Genomic DNA, 13,821 nt, shown 5'->3' with positions numbered 1-13,821 from the left:
TGCTGTATGGTAATATTAATGACTTGATTTTTAATTTTTTTTTAGTATTTTATTTTTCAGTTTTCGGTGGACACAACATTTTTATTTTATTTTATGTGGTGCTGAGGATCAAACCCAGTGTCCCCCGTATGCCAGGCGAGCGTGTTACCACTTGAGCCACATCCCCAGCCCATGACTTGATTTCATAAAAATATGTCTCAGAGAAATCAACTAAGTAGTACCATTTTTCAAAATTCTTAATTTTGCTAGAATATTTTGACTACAATACCTTCTGATTTTGGAACCCTTAAACTGAGGGGTGGAAAAGTTTCACTTAGTTAAGGTACTTCCCTGACTTTATACAACTACAATCTTTAGATGGCTGGACAAATACCCAGGGTGCATCTGGCCTGGACCTAGCATTGGGCAATTCCAAGAAAAAGACAAGTTAAATGAGAAAACTCCAACACCCACAGAAACTCAGTGTCAAGGAACCTCCCAACGTGGAAATGACTCAATTAGATAAGAAACCCTGTTCAGTTGCAAGATAGCAAATTCTAGGCCTTCTTCTTTTTTTTTTTTTTCTGTTAACAAACAATCATTAAACTGTTGATATGGTCAGGAATTTGGGAAAGAAAAGACTGAACTTGGAGGAAGAGAGAGAGAGAGAGAGAAAGAGAGAAGGAGAGAGGGAGAAGAAGAGGGGTGAGAATAACCTTGATAATACCCGGTGCCAATTTAAAGAGGAAAGGAGGGGGCCTTATATGCAAACATGTTAATTTCATTTCTAAGGTAAATTCTAAGAAATCCTTTAGGAAAAAATGAGTTACAGCCATCTGTTAATGTGGACTCTGCCTTTTAGTTTCCAAATGTTACTGCTGTCTCCAGAGCAGTCCATTCAGTTTGGTAATGGCTAGGGGTGCGGTCAGAGGAGGGTGAGAATGAAGGGTATTAGAGCGAACAGCTATCTGCTCACTACTGTACCAATAAACAGCAACAAAATCCTGGGGTGACTCCTTTCTGTTTCCGTGGGTGCTTTCTCTAGTCGGCCCCACTTCGCTCCTGAGGGAGATTCCCTATTTATTACGTAGGCAAGAGGGTTAGAGAGGTCCCAGCTTTCATAATTTTGAGTGGTTTAGCTCTGTGTATACTATGTGTTTGTGTTGGAGGGCGGTGGAGCGTGCTAAGAGGGGTTTTGAAAGATCGATTGCTAATTTAAAATATTTTTTGAATATTTGAACATTTATCTCAAAAGACAATCCCAGCTCTCAAATTCAGCGAAATGAACAATACTGATAAGGAAGATGAAGAGGGTGGGAAACCCACACAGGCAAATGGAGCGGGCCATGTAACCAGAATGACAGGGGAGCTCTTGGAGGAAGGACGCTCTGCAGAGAAAGTTTCTCTGGATCTTGTCTTTTGGTTCACAGTCCAGTGCTGTTGCGATTGTGAAAGCATTAATAGAAAATAAAACAGCAACCCGAAAGGGTAGCATTCGTTGGGCATAGTTTCTAGGTGTCTGACCCGCAGCTGGATGAGATCCCTCTCCCCCCTCCGCTCGCTTGAAATGTGGTAATCCGGCGGAGGATGACTTCATGCACCCGGAGCTCGGCGGCGGGAGCTGTAGCTGCAGCTGGCAGGTTGGGTAGGGGCGGTCAGGAACTGACCACGCACATTGCCCTGCGCGGCCACTGTGGCCGCGGGCACCCGGCGCCCGGGATACCAGGTGACTCAATCCAGGAAAGGTAAGCAGCCTGGCTATTATTAGCCTTGGCCACACTGCTCGGTGCTTTCCGCTGGGTTAATAATGGGGTTTGCAGTCCAGGGGAAGAAGGGGGAATAACCCTGATGCATTCTGCAGTCGCTACAGGGGCAACAACTGGGATTGAAATGTTAATCAGCCAAGTGCTGGAGATTGGAGGACCACTGTTACTGGGCAAACAAAGGCGGCGTTCAGCCACTATACTTTTTGAAAAATGTTCGACCATTTCAATGCCAGATTCGTTTAGACCCTAAAGAAGATTTAAAATGTGAGATAATTTGAACTGCTCTTTTTACCTTTCTGCCTTCTATTTTCACTTGATTATTTCTGATCTTGGAGCAGCAGGTTCCTGGCAGCAGCCTGGGGAAGTAACCAGAAATCTTCCCTCTCTTTCAATGGTGCTGGGTCCTCTCTCCTCCCAGGTATCATACTGGCTCTGTGCTCATCTCAATGTCACAACACCTGTCTCCATACTGAGCCTTTAGAAAGATCTCTAGATGGAGGAAAAACTTCCCTTATCTTCTGGAGTTCAGCTTGGTTTGAGCAGCTTTTGACATCATTCTCCCTTCATTTACCATCTCCTCTGTCAATCATTTCATTGATCTTTTTCGTGGATGCCATAGTCGGTTCACAGGACAATTCTTGTCAGCTCATATCCATAGTCTCAGTTCCATGACCAATTTTGTCAAGGACCCAGAAAGGGCATTGCCTCACACAGGGTTTCCTGTTTAGTATTGCCGCTATGTACCCTTACCTATGTCCTTCCCCCAAATAAATGGAATGAAATATTCTGCTTTTAGCCCAGTACCAACATGGTTTCCCGTAACTCCCTTCCTTGTAGTCACTCTGGCTGGCTACCAGAAAGCTTGAGAAGACAAACAAAGTATACTGGAGTGTGGGGGCTGCTTCTTATGCATAGGTAGAAACAAAAATGTAAATGCCAATTTATCCAGAATTTCTTGAACCATTGTTAGTCCAGATGGAGAGTGAAACAAATAGCTGTTAGGGGTTTGGACAAAGGTTTCCCAAAAAGCAAGTAGTGTGTTTGCCCTAGGATTCCCAAGAACCTCAAAAGAGTTTTCAGAGAGCCTTTCTTCATTAGGCAGTCAGAAAGCCAGTGGAGCTGCTCAATCTAAGCCTCAGGTTATTTGAACATCCTTAAGTTTTTCTCCGCATTAACAGATTCCTGTCACTTGTTCTAAGATTTCTCTCACAGACCCCTTGCTACTGAGCTCAAGTTCTTATTCTTGTTGCCACCTAGGGATGTACATTTGAATAATATGCTGTGAAATGGTTAAGATGGCTGTTATGGGGATTGCAACTATACCACTTCAACAACAGAGAACAATTGGGATAAGCCAGATTGTGGCACGTCTTGTGCCAATATTCTATTTAAAAGGAGACCTGTTATCTTTAAATTTGAAATTAGATTGTGATTCAACAGCAATGTAAATTCATTTTAGTAAATGAAAATGAACCAATGAAAAAGAGAGTTTATGGAAAAATATTGTACCTCTGTTTACCTTCCTTTTTCAATGTAGCTTTTCAGTCATACTGGTTCTGAAAAATCATGTTCATTCTATTATATATTAAAATTGCTTTTCTAATCACAAGTTCTGTTTTTATATAATACCCTTTAGAAAGATTTGAATTTTTTTCTTTGTCTCCATCTTCAGTATGAGGTAAAGGGAGAGGACAGGGTAGGCAAAACCCACCACAAAGTGGCCCACTTCAAGAACTGCACCCCTGGGAACTTGAAGAACTCCAGGCTATTCTACTCTTATTATTATAATGCTATTGTTATTATTATGTGTTGAGCATGGGTTTGAGTTTGCAATATTAAAATTTTGAGATCCTAGAATGTTGACCCAGGCATACCATCAAGAAGAAGAGGTAACAAAGAGCAAAATAAAAAACAAAATCAGCTATTCTGTCACCTTTCCTTCCTAATATGCAAATGCTTGACAACATAAATTGTTGTTCTTAAAAATAATTAGTGATAAATATTAATAGGATAATTCTTTTTAATAAATTATCTAAAAGCATATGAAATATAGATTATAAATTGATCTTAGAAGTAAAATAAATATTCCTTTAGTGTTAAGAGTTATCTTTTTGTTGAAGACCAGTGCATAAAAATATTCTAATGATGTTTTGAAATTGGTAGTTTTTATTATTTCTAAAGAAACTACATTATTTGGCAAAACATAGGGTCAGGATTAGTGGACTGGTGTTGTTTAAGGTGGTATAATAGCTGCCAGTAATTTTGCAGGTAAGCTTACTCCACTAAGTTATTGATTGGAGTTGAAGAAGCCTTGTTGGAAAGAAAGAAAAAAAGTTAGAAAATTTAAATTTCATTTTGGTACAATTAATAAAAATAATTAAATTGGAAGAGTTTCTGAATTTGGACCTTGTTATATTAAATAATTTTGAGGAATGTTTCTAAATTTAGAATCCTCAGCAGAAATATATGTATGATTTTGTGACTGGAACTGATTTATGACTTCATTTCCTTTTCTTTAAATGGGGAGAGGAAAATTAATTGGTTAGTGTTTGGAAATGAAGGCAAAATGAAAAATGGAATGATGTGCATGATTAGATACTAAATTAACTGCCGGCACTTTTGTAGTTTTGACAAGATAGAATTGAAGTCAATCTATTGCTTTCTAATCACAGTCTGGCAGACAGTCCATGTTATGATCAGCTTAGAGACTACAAATTTAGGGGATAAAGTTGCTGTCTTATAACAAAAGAGCATTTTTCTGGTGCTGCATTAGTGCCATTAGCTATAATTGAAATAGACTTAGCTTGAGATTTTGAAAAGTAGAAGTAAAAAAAAAAATTAGACATAATAATAAGGCTGAGAAAGAAATGTCATTTCTTTTCAACCAGTGCCTCCACTGAGAATGTACTATTTTGAAAGTTGCCAGTGACCTCTCAATTGACAGATTTCTATAATATTTCATCTTGTTCAGTTTTATTAACAAGTAGTATGTGTCAAGAAGCTCTATGATACCTCTTCATATAGTTTCTCCTAATCCTGTGAAATCCATGCCCAGCCTAAACCAAGTGGTCTTTACTTCCATTGTGTGCTTCATGATGTCATACCTTCCATTGTGTGCCTAAGGATGTCTTCATTTGTTCCTTGAGCCCATCCCTCTATGTGTGGAAACCCTGCTCACATCTGGCATTGCCTCTTCCATGAAGTCTTCTCCACACCTTCCTCTTTTCTTTGGTCAGGTGTGCTTTTTTTTTTCCTTTTTCTAAATTCCTATAGTATTTTCTATCTTGGTTTATGCTTTCATGTGAATACCCTCTGTCTGCTTTTCTGATACAGCCCTAGACAGCAGGCTCAGGGACTGAAAACTTTTTGTTACCTGCAACTCATAGTATAGTGCCTAGCTACATTACATAGTAGCTGTTCAGCAATTTGATTTTAGTGAAGAAATGAATTATTCCCCAGAGGCATATATCTATCTACCTACTCTTCTCCCTCAAATCAGTGGGGCACTCAATATTTGTCCATGTATTGATTTACTTTTTTTATTTTAAAATTTATAAAACCCTTATTTAATAGTAAGAGTGAAAGTACAAATAACTATATTCAACAAAATTTATTATTTGTATTTAGCTCATCTATATTAAAAGCATGGCAAGGACAACGAAATAAAACTTTAAGGAAGATATTGTATCTGCTTACAATATGCTTGCATTTCAAACAGGGAATGGCATCTAACACATATGAGCACTTATCTTGTTTCAAAGCATTAGGTAGGGAGTTCATCTTTGGCATAGCACTTAATGCTTCCACTACATGCTAATTTTATATTGAAAAAATTGAAGTTCAGAGATGTCATCTAAATGGCATGAATTCTTTCCGCATTACCATGTGACTATTTGAAGTGTAACAGAGTGAAGGAAAGCATTTTTAAAACATTAAGGTCAGAGCCATCAGAGTAGTTTCAAATTGTTTGGTGATTAATCTTTCTAGTGTTTTTGTTTTTTGTATACTTTGGGTGTTAACATTTCCTTAGGTAACACAATAAAAGCTATGCATTTTCTCTCAAAACACATACCACACTCACACACATACACACACCCTGTGACTTTGTATACCAGAGAAGATATTTACACATTGAATAGAACTCTCCTTATGAATGGTTAAAGGCTGTTTTCCTTGACCTCTCTGACAACACATGTCTTTTATTAGCCCACACATTTCCCATGTTTGGTATGAGGTTCTTCTATTGTCTCCCGGCCTTAGGACCTGAACTGAGAACCCTTCTTTAGCATTGGCACAGACAGCTGAGATGACAGGGAAGCAAGTGCCAATGAGAACAGTGATTCAGAGAACCTTGATTCATGGAAAAGACATCCTAGAAGGAGTTCTGAATATGACACATTCCAAATGGTTTATTTAGGGGTTTCCAATCAAAACCATTTTCACAAAAAAAGAGACAGTTCTCAGACTTACTGTACTGCCAAATATGTAGCAGAACATTGCCAGCAGCTGACTGGTGTAGACTACTTTGAAATATATTCATTTCTCTTAAGATGGATTTGTATCTGCCTCAAAGTTACTATTTATTTCTGGTAATTCTTTCTGTAGTAATATATTTGCTTTTGCCAAGTTAAAGAAAGAATGACAAATTATATTCATCCTAGGTTCTAAAACAGCTGCCATCCTAAAGAGCTACACATCAACTTAGAAACATAGAAATGCATTAAAATTCTTAGCTGACACTTAAGGAGATTCCTACTAGCTATCATGGTTCCTGCTAATATGGATATTTCCAAGGGGTATGATGAGAATGATATTCATCCAGAAGAAAACAAGATGGAGAGATGGAGAAAGAAAACTCAGAGGACAGCCTAAGCTGTTGCTTTCTTTACATTTTCCCCAAATACCTTTCTTTGTAGCTAAAATATGATAATTGTATAAGCTACTAAAATAAGTGAGATTTTATAGAAACTTCATTATATGCCACTATGAGGTAAATTTGTACTTTATAGAAGATTTTATAATATTTCAATTTTTATTGTAGCAAAATATAAACACTGGGAAAACTTTAAAGTGTGTATATTTTTACATGTAGGTTGTATATTGCATATTTTATGTATATTAAAACTAATATACACACTTGACTATTTTTAAGCATAACCTTCACTAGTATTAAATATTTGCAGAGTTGTGCAATCATCACACTATCTATTTTCAGAATCTTTCCAAACAGTAACTCTGTATCCACTAAACAACAACTCATCTTTCTCTGTGTCCTTCAGTCCCTGGTAACCTCTACTCTACTTTCTGTGCTTATGAATTCACCTATTCTAGGTACCCTATATAAATGGAATCATACAGTAATTGTCCTTTTGTATCTGGCTTCTTACACTTAGCATAATGTTTTCAAAGTTCATCCACACTGTTGTATGTATCAAAATTTCATTCCTTTTTAAGTTTGAATACTATTACACACACACACACACACACACACACACTCACACATATGCACGCACACACACACACATACACGCAGTGTATATATCTCATATGCCATAATTTTTTTTGTTTGTTTTTATCTTTTTTTTTATTGGTTGTTCAAAACATTACAAAGCTCTTGACATATCATATTTCATACATTAGATTCAAGTGGGTTATGAACTCCCATTTTTACCCCAAACACTTTCAGTATATTTTCTATTACATTAAAGACATCTAAAGACATCTAGCTGTATCATTACCATATTGTCTTTGATAGATGCCTAGTAATGTGTACTAAAGTATGCTATAATTTACTCAATCAAACCCCATTGATAAACATCCATTAGGTTCAAAATTGTTTTGTGATTTCACATTATGTGGTAATGGACATAGATAGTGGTATATACATCCTTGTATGTTGATGCTTTTACTTTTATTGGAAGAATACTGTTGGGTCAAAGATTATGCCCAAACATTTATTATATTAATGTGTATATAAACTATAGAATCATAACTTTCTTCCACAGATAATATTTCAGTATGTTCTGAAATATTTCAAACTGTCTTCAGAATGAATGCAGGTAATATAAGAGAATCCATTTAAAATGACCTAAGCAAGGAAATAGTCTCATTTTTTTTTTCATTTTCTAGTTCATGGAGAAAAAACACTATGCACAAATATTGAAAGATTTTAAGTCTCTCAATTACACATTTCGTCTTTCTAAATATTGCAAAGTGCATCAGTGATGTCAATCAAGTCTTGTAATGAAAATGTAGAAAAGTAGAAACATCTAAACCTATTTTTATTTAGTTTTTAAACTCCAGCAATGAGTCATTTTATCTAGCTTACTATACTATTTTGATATAACTTCTTTATTGTAATTATTTTCGGTTTTTTTTCTTAGATTTCCTTTAGTGTGTCCTTTGAAAATTTGTCCTGAAATAGAATAACTAAAACCGAACAGATTGTTTTATTGAAGGTAAACTTCAGAGCATTCAGAATATATGAAGGAGAGAATTAGGAAACCTTAACCACCCTGCTCATAAGAAGCCTGTTTTGATAGCATTATGCAGGAGAGGAGAAACAGAAGTCTTGCAGGAGATTGCATCATGTTTTATTTGAATTAGACATTAATATGCTAAAAGAGCAAGGATGAAGCAACATATCTCAAACCACATATTTAAGAAACTACTTTAAACTAAAGGGTTGCCAGAATAGTTATTTAGATGGATAAACACATTCTATACTATAGCTGATCCTAAACATATCACAACAGTATTTTAAGTATGCTTTTTCTTTGGTTGATTGGGATGGAGAGACTTATTAGTAAACATTTCTTCTGTTATTTATCTTTGTCTTTGAAAAGGAGACTAAAAACAAATAAGCATTCTGATATTTGCCTGAACAAGCAACATGACCACACCTTCTTAAACAATGCACTGCAGTAGCTATGACATGCAAGGCTAAAAATGTCAGATTTTTTTTGGCCATTTCAATGATAACCACAACACAACCTGCTGCATTCCTTCTGCTGTGTGCTGTAGAATTTGACTGAATAAGTACTGAAAAATCAGTAATATCTTTAATACCATTTCTTATACATTTCTCTATGATCTTTCACATTCAGGTTCTTTGATTATTGAAAATAGTGGAAAACAACTAGCATGTCAATACCTCTATGCATAATAGGACTTGCAGAAATTAGTTTGAATCTGAATTGGTGAGTGCCCAGTGGAATCACTGGGAATAATCTGTCAGACTCATCTAAATCCAAATTCAGATTTAAGGACTAGCAAATTTTAAAGAAGAGCTATGGTTACCTAGCAATATTTTAGAAAAGGAAGATTATACTCATGGATTTCTAATTATAAGGTATGTAATAATGTAGTTTATGGTTCATTCTGGAAAGACTGTATTAGTACTACCCTCAAAAATATATTGTGACAAATCACTGTCATCCACATTGATCTGTCATCTGGTTCTCAAGAAAGGGAAACTTCCTGGAAAATTGCCTTCATTAGTCATATTTGTGCATTCCTACAGTGAATCCAGCTGAAATATACAATGGGGCTGACATTAATTTTTTTATTACATGCCCATGTTTATTAGAATCACTTGCTGATCAGTACTGAAAGGTTTATAATGAATAAAGATATATATATATATATATATATATATATATATATATATATATATATATATATATATATATGGGAATCTCCATTTATAACTGTCAGCCAAGAAACAGCTGGTGATCCTACAAATATATATATATATATATATATATATTTTAAATGACATTTCCTCCATCTTCAGATTAGAGGGCAACAGAATTTAAAGCAACACAAGAGACAGTAGCATTTGGTATAGTTTATAAATATTAAGATTTCTAATGAGTTTATTAATATCTATACTATAATAAGCACTCAGTAAATATAAAATGCTATTTTTTTAACAGTAAAATATCAAGAGTGTAAAAAATTTCTGCAACTCAAGGGCTGACTATGGTCCTTGTGTTCAGCATAGATATTTACAAAAATACTATTGAACCAAGTGCATGAATACCATTTATGTTTAAAAATCTCCCTCTCGATACAAAAATTGGTATTTTACACAAATTCATCATGATAGTATTTTGTAGGTGTGGTGAGAGTGAATTATGGATTGGACTATCCTCTTCCCTGTTTCTTTTCAAGTCTATTCTTTATGAGGTTTGATAAGATGAGAATTAGATATGAGACATATTAAAGTTTGACATATGGTTACTTACCTGTTCCAGACAAGCACAGGAACCCAGGACAGGAAAACAATGTCATTCCCCTTCTTCCTTCAACTACAACAGATTAGGACTCTCAGAAATTTCAAAGCACAAATTATAATATTTCAATAATAAAGTATTAGTCAGAAGTTCTTTTATCTCTGTGTGTTTTTCAATTTCATTTATTGTGAGGATCACAATCATACACAGAAAGTAAAATATTAAAAGAAAATTTATTCCATCCTCATGCATGTTTGATCTAATGGACCTGTGACTTATTCATGGGGCTTTGTGAAGTCTATTTCACCATAAAAAAGTTAAATTTGAATATAAAATTATCTGACACTAAACAATCCATTGAATAAAGGGATGAAAGTTGGCATTTAGTTATGTTAGAAAAATCACTAAACTGTTCAGGCAAACTATTTGAATATTTTCATTATCCTAATGAACAAAATGAAATAGAGTGGCATTATAATGGTTTGGAAGCAAAGCACTAGAGTTAGTCTCAGAACATCTGATTGTAAAATTAATGTTTTTTTGGATCAAATTGTTAATAATTTTTTCTTGGAATTCTCAGGCAGCTTTTGGTTATTTTCAAGATCAGTCAGAAAGCTCTAAGCATTATCTTCAAATTATGCTGATCCCTGGAATTTCCACTTTCTTTTCTCTGTTTACTTTTTATTTCTTCTTCATCTTTGGGGGTTTTGACAACCAATTATGTCAGAATCTGTCTTTTAATCTCCCTGCTACCATTTACTAGCTAGGTGATTTATAAGTTACCTAACCTTTGTGAGCTGTTTCCTAATGTGTAAAACAGGAAGATCACAGTGTCCTTGTGAATATTAAAGAAGATAACATTACAGAGAATTCACTGTAATTTCTGAAACATACTTAGTAAGAGTAAATAAATGTTTTTCATTTTTGTAATTTTTATTCTCCATGCAATTTATAACCAGACATCATTACCACATCTTTTCCCAAATCTTATGAAATCTATTTCCTACCTCTCCCCATGTAAATCAAAATAAGCTTTGAAATGACTCTGAATCTCACTAGATGATGTTTCAGTAAAGATGATGCCAGTGTCAGGAGAGTCTGAGGCAAGGTGGTCAGACTTGGCTTCAGCCTTGGAAATTGGACTTCTATTTTCAACTCTTCCACTTGGGAATTGGACTTCTATTTTCAACTCTTCAACTAACTGATTGCATGACCTGGGGAATGTCAATTTGCTATTGGAGCTGCATCTTATTTTCTTTCTGAATCATACCATATGTATAGTCACACTTCACTGACTCATTGTCAAAAATGACAGTAAGGATATTGAATGAGGCTGTTGATTTCACACGTGATTTCTATATAAATTGGAGATGCCCCTTTCCTGAAGAGCAACAGTTGGCATTTTCTTTATTCAGTTATAGTGTTGAGATTTCTGGGATAGGACAAATTTAATTTATAGAAAACTGTTAACATTCCCTCCATCTAACAAAAGCCTTGGGAAATCCTGCTAATTATCTAGTTAATACTCAAATAGTTTGGTGTGTGTGTGCGTGTGTGGGTTTTTTTTCTTCTTTTTTGATATGTGACTATTGGTGAGTTTCATATTGTTAATCTAAATAGTAAGTTACTCATAAAGGAAAATTAATATGTAAATACCTTGTATGTCAATCCATTGCATACAATAATTTATTATAATGGATAGAGTCTCTGCATGTTTATCTGAAAATAAAACAACTTTAGCTTTCATGTAAAAAGTCATAAACCATTAGCATAGTAAGTTTGTCCTAAATTCCAAGCCAATATTGTTAGACTGAATTTATTAGCTAATCATTAAAGGTTTCAGGGGTAGATAGATTTTGGACATGGCCTCATTATAAAATAATGTGTCACAAGCAATGGAAATATCTGTTTTAAATACACATGTACATACGTATATCCATAATATAAACAAATGTGTGTATTTTATGTGTTGTGAATTAATTTTATTTAACCAATTATGTGTATGAACATGTACTTATGTGTACGTGTGTATATATTCAAGACTACTTTGTGTTTTAAATATTTGATTACTTTAAAGGTTGATTCATTTAAATTTAACAGATTAGTGCTTAGAGAATAACCATTCTTTCACTTTTAGTACAGTATTTAATAAACAATAGATATTCAAAGCACTATTATAATATAGACTTTGAATTAGATAATTTTGCCTAACTGTAGGCTAGCATTAAGTGTTGTGAGCATGTTTAGGTAATCAGGGCTTAGTTATGATGCTTGATAGACTAGGTGTGTTAAAAGCATTTCAACTTAGAATGTTTTCAATTTACAATGGTGTGATCAGGCCGTAATCCTGTCATACATTGAGAAACATCTTCATTTCATATTTCGTGTAAATCCTACATAAATTAGAATTTGAATTTATGAATTTTTCAGTTTTGTATGTAAACATGTCAACATGTAGAAATTGCTACATCTTTAAGGTCAAAATTAATTTGAGCCTGGCGCATTGGCACACACTGTAATCCCAGTGGCTTGGGAGGCTGAGACAGGAGTATTGAGAGTTCAAAGCCAGCCTCAGCAAAAAGTGAGGCATGAAGCAAGGAAGTGAAACCCTGTAGCTAAATAAAATACAAAATAGGGATGGGGATGTGTTCAGTGGTGGAGTGCCCCTAAAAATTCAATCCCCAGTACCAAAAGAAAAAAGAAAAAATTTAATTTGAAGGTAATCAATGTTATTGTTCTGGTTTCTAACAGTATATCAGATAAAAATAACCCTGGTTTAGTGTTTCTACACTATTGTAAAGACAAAAATATCCCTGGTTTAGTGTTTCTACACTATTAATTACATTACCAAGATATGGATATTAATATTAAGATGTAATATTTTCCAATATAGTCTATAAATTGATTTGTCACTTGGCAGGCAACCTTTGACAATAAAATATTATTGATACTCAAATTCACAGTGCCACTTAAGTATGATCTTAAGAAAATAATTGATAAGATTTTAACCAATATGCCTCATACCAATTATTAACAGAATATGAAATAGACAATATTTCTATAGTAGTTATTTAAATTTGGGGGATTGTATAGTGCTTTATATCTACAACTTCAGTTATAAAAAAGGAAGTTTTCAGAACTTCATGTCAGCTTTCAAGTGGATCAAGTTTTTAAAATATTTTTTTATTTTAAAAGTACTCAATAAAATTTATACATGGTCTTCATTGAATAGTCCACGAAACATTTGAAATTGTCAAACTCACAAAAATATGGGAATATCCTTTAAAGTATGTGCATTTCTAGTGTATTTCTAACATATTTACTTAGCTCATTTATGCTGAACTTTATTTTATGCTTTTACGTAATACCTTCCAGGTGTTGTTTTTACTATTAAAAGTAAGAAGCTAAAAAGAGGAAATAATAAAGAAACTAGCAGATTAATATTTTCTTTTTGTAAAATATAAAACAAAAAGAATGGAACATTAAACAATAAATGTTCCATACTTACATATGGATTTTGAATATCATACACATAGAGGAAAATATCCAAAGAAAATAGAAAATTTAAATATCAAACATCAGTACTTAAATGAAAGTCAAGTCATTATGATTTCACTGTGTTAGCTTATTCATTCAATATGTATACATTACTTTGTAAACTATTTAATGAGAAACTTACATATTTTAAAGCATTTTTTTATTATCATCTCACCATTACTTAAAGTGTAGCTAAAATACTCAAACATAAATGTTTTGAGTAGGTCTTTGGAAAATACTGAATATAGTAGAGGAAGGTGAGTTTTACTCATCCTGGAATAACAATAATCAATTTTATTTTG

General features: G+C 34.1%; 1 protein-coding gene across 2 annotated transcripts in view; it reads left to right on the top strand.

Moving 5' to 3' along the window:
* The first annotated feature begins 1,600 nt into the window (after positions 1-1,600).
* Pkia (cAMP-dependent protein kinase inhibitor alpha) overlaps positions 1,601-13,821 on the top strand; it is a 97,468-nt gene continuing 85,247 nt past the window's right edge. For both annotated transcript variants that reach the window (XM_027946286.2, XM_071602279.1), the window contains exon 1: positions 1,601-1,724. The gene's annotated coding sequence lies outside the window, so the exon portion shown is untranslated. The remainder of the gene's footprint in view (positions 1,725-13,821) is intronic.

Source organism: Marmota flaviventris, chromosome 15 (genome assembly GCF_047511675.1).
Source record: "Marmota flaviventris isolate mMarFla1 chromosome 15, mMarFla1.hap1, whole genome shotgun sequence".
In the NCBI taxonomy this organism is placed as follows: Eukaryota; Metazoa; Chordata; class Mammalia; order Rodentia; family Sciuridae; genus Marmota; species Marmota flaviventris.
Note: the sequence above shows the minus strand (reverse complement) of the source record. Positions and strands in the feature narration are given on the sequence as shown.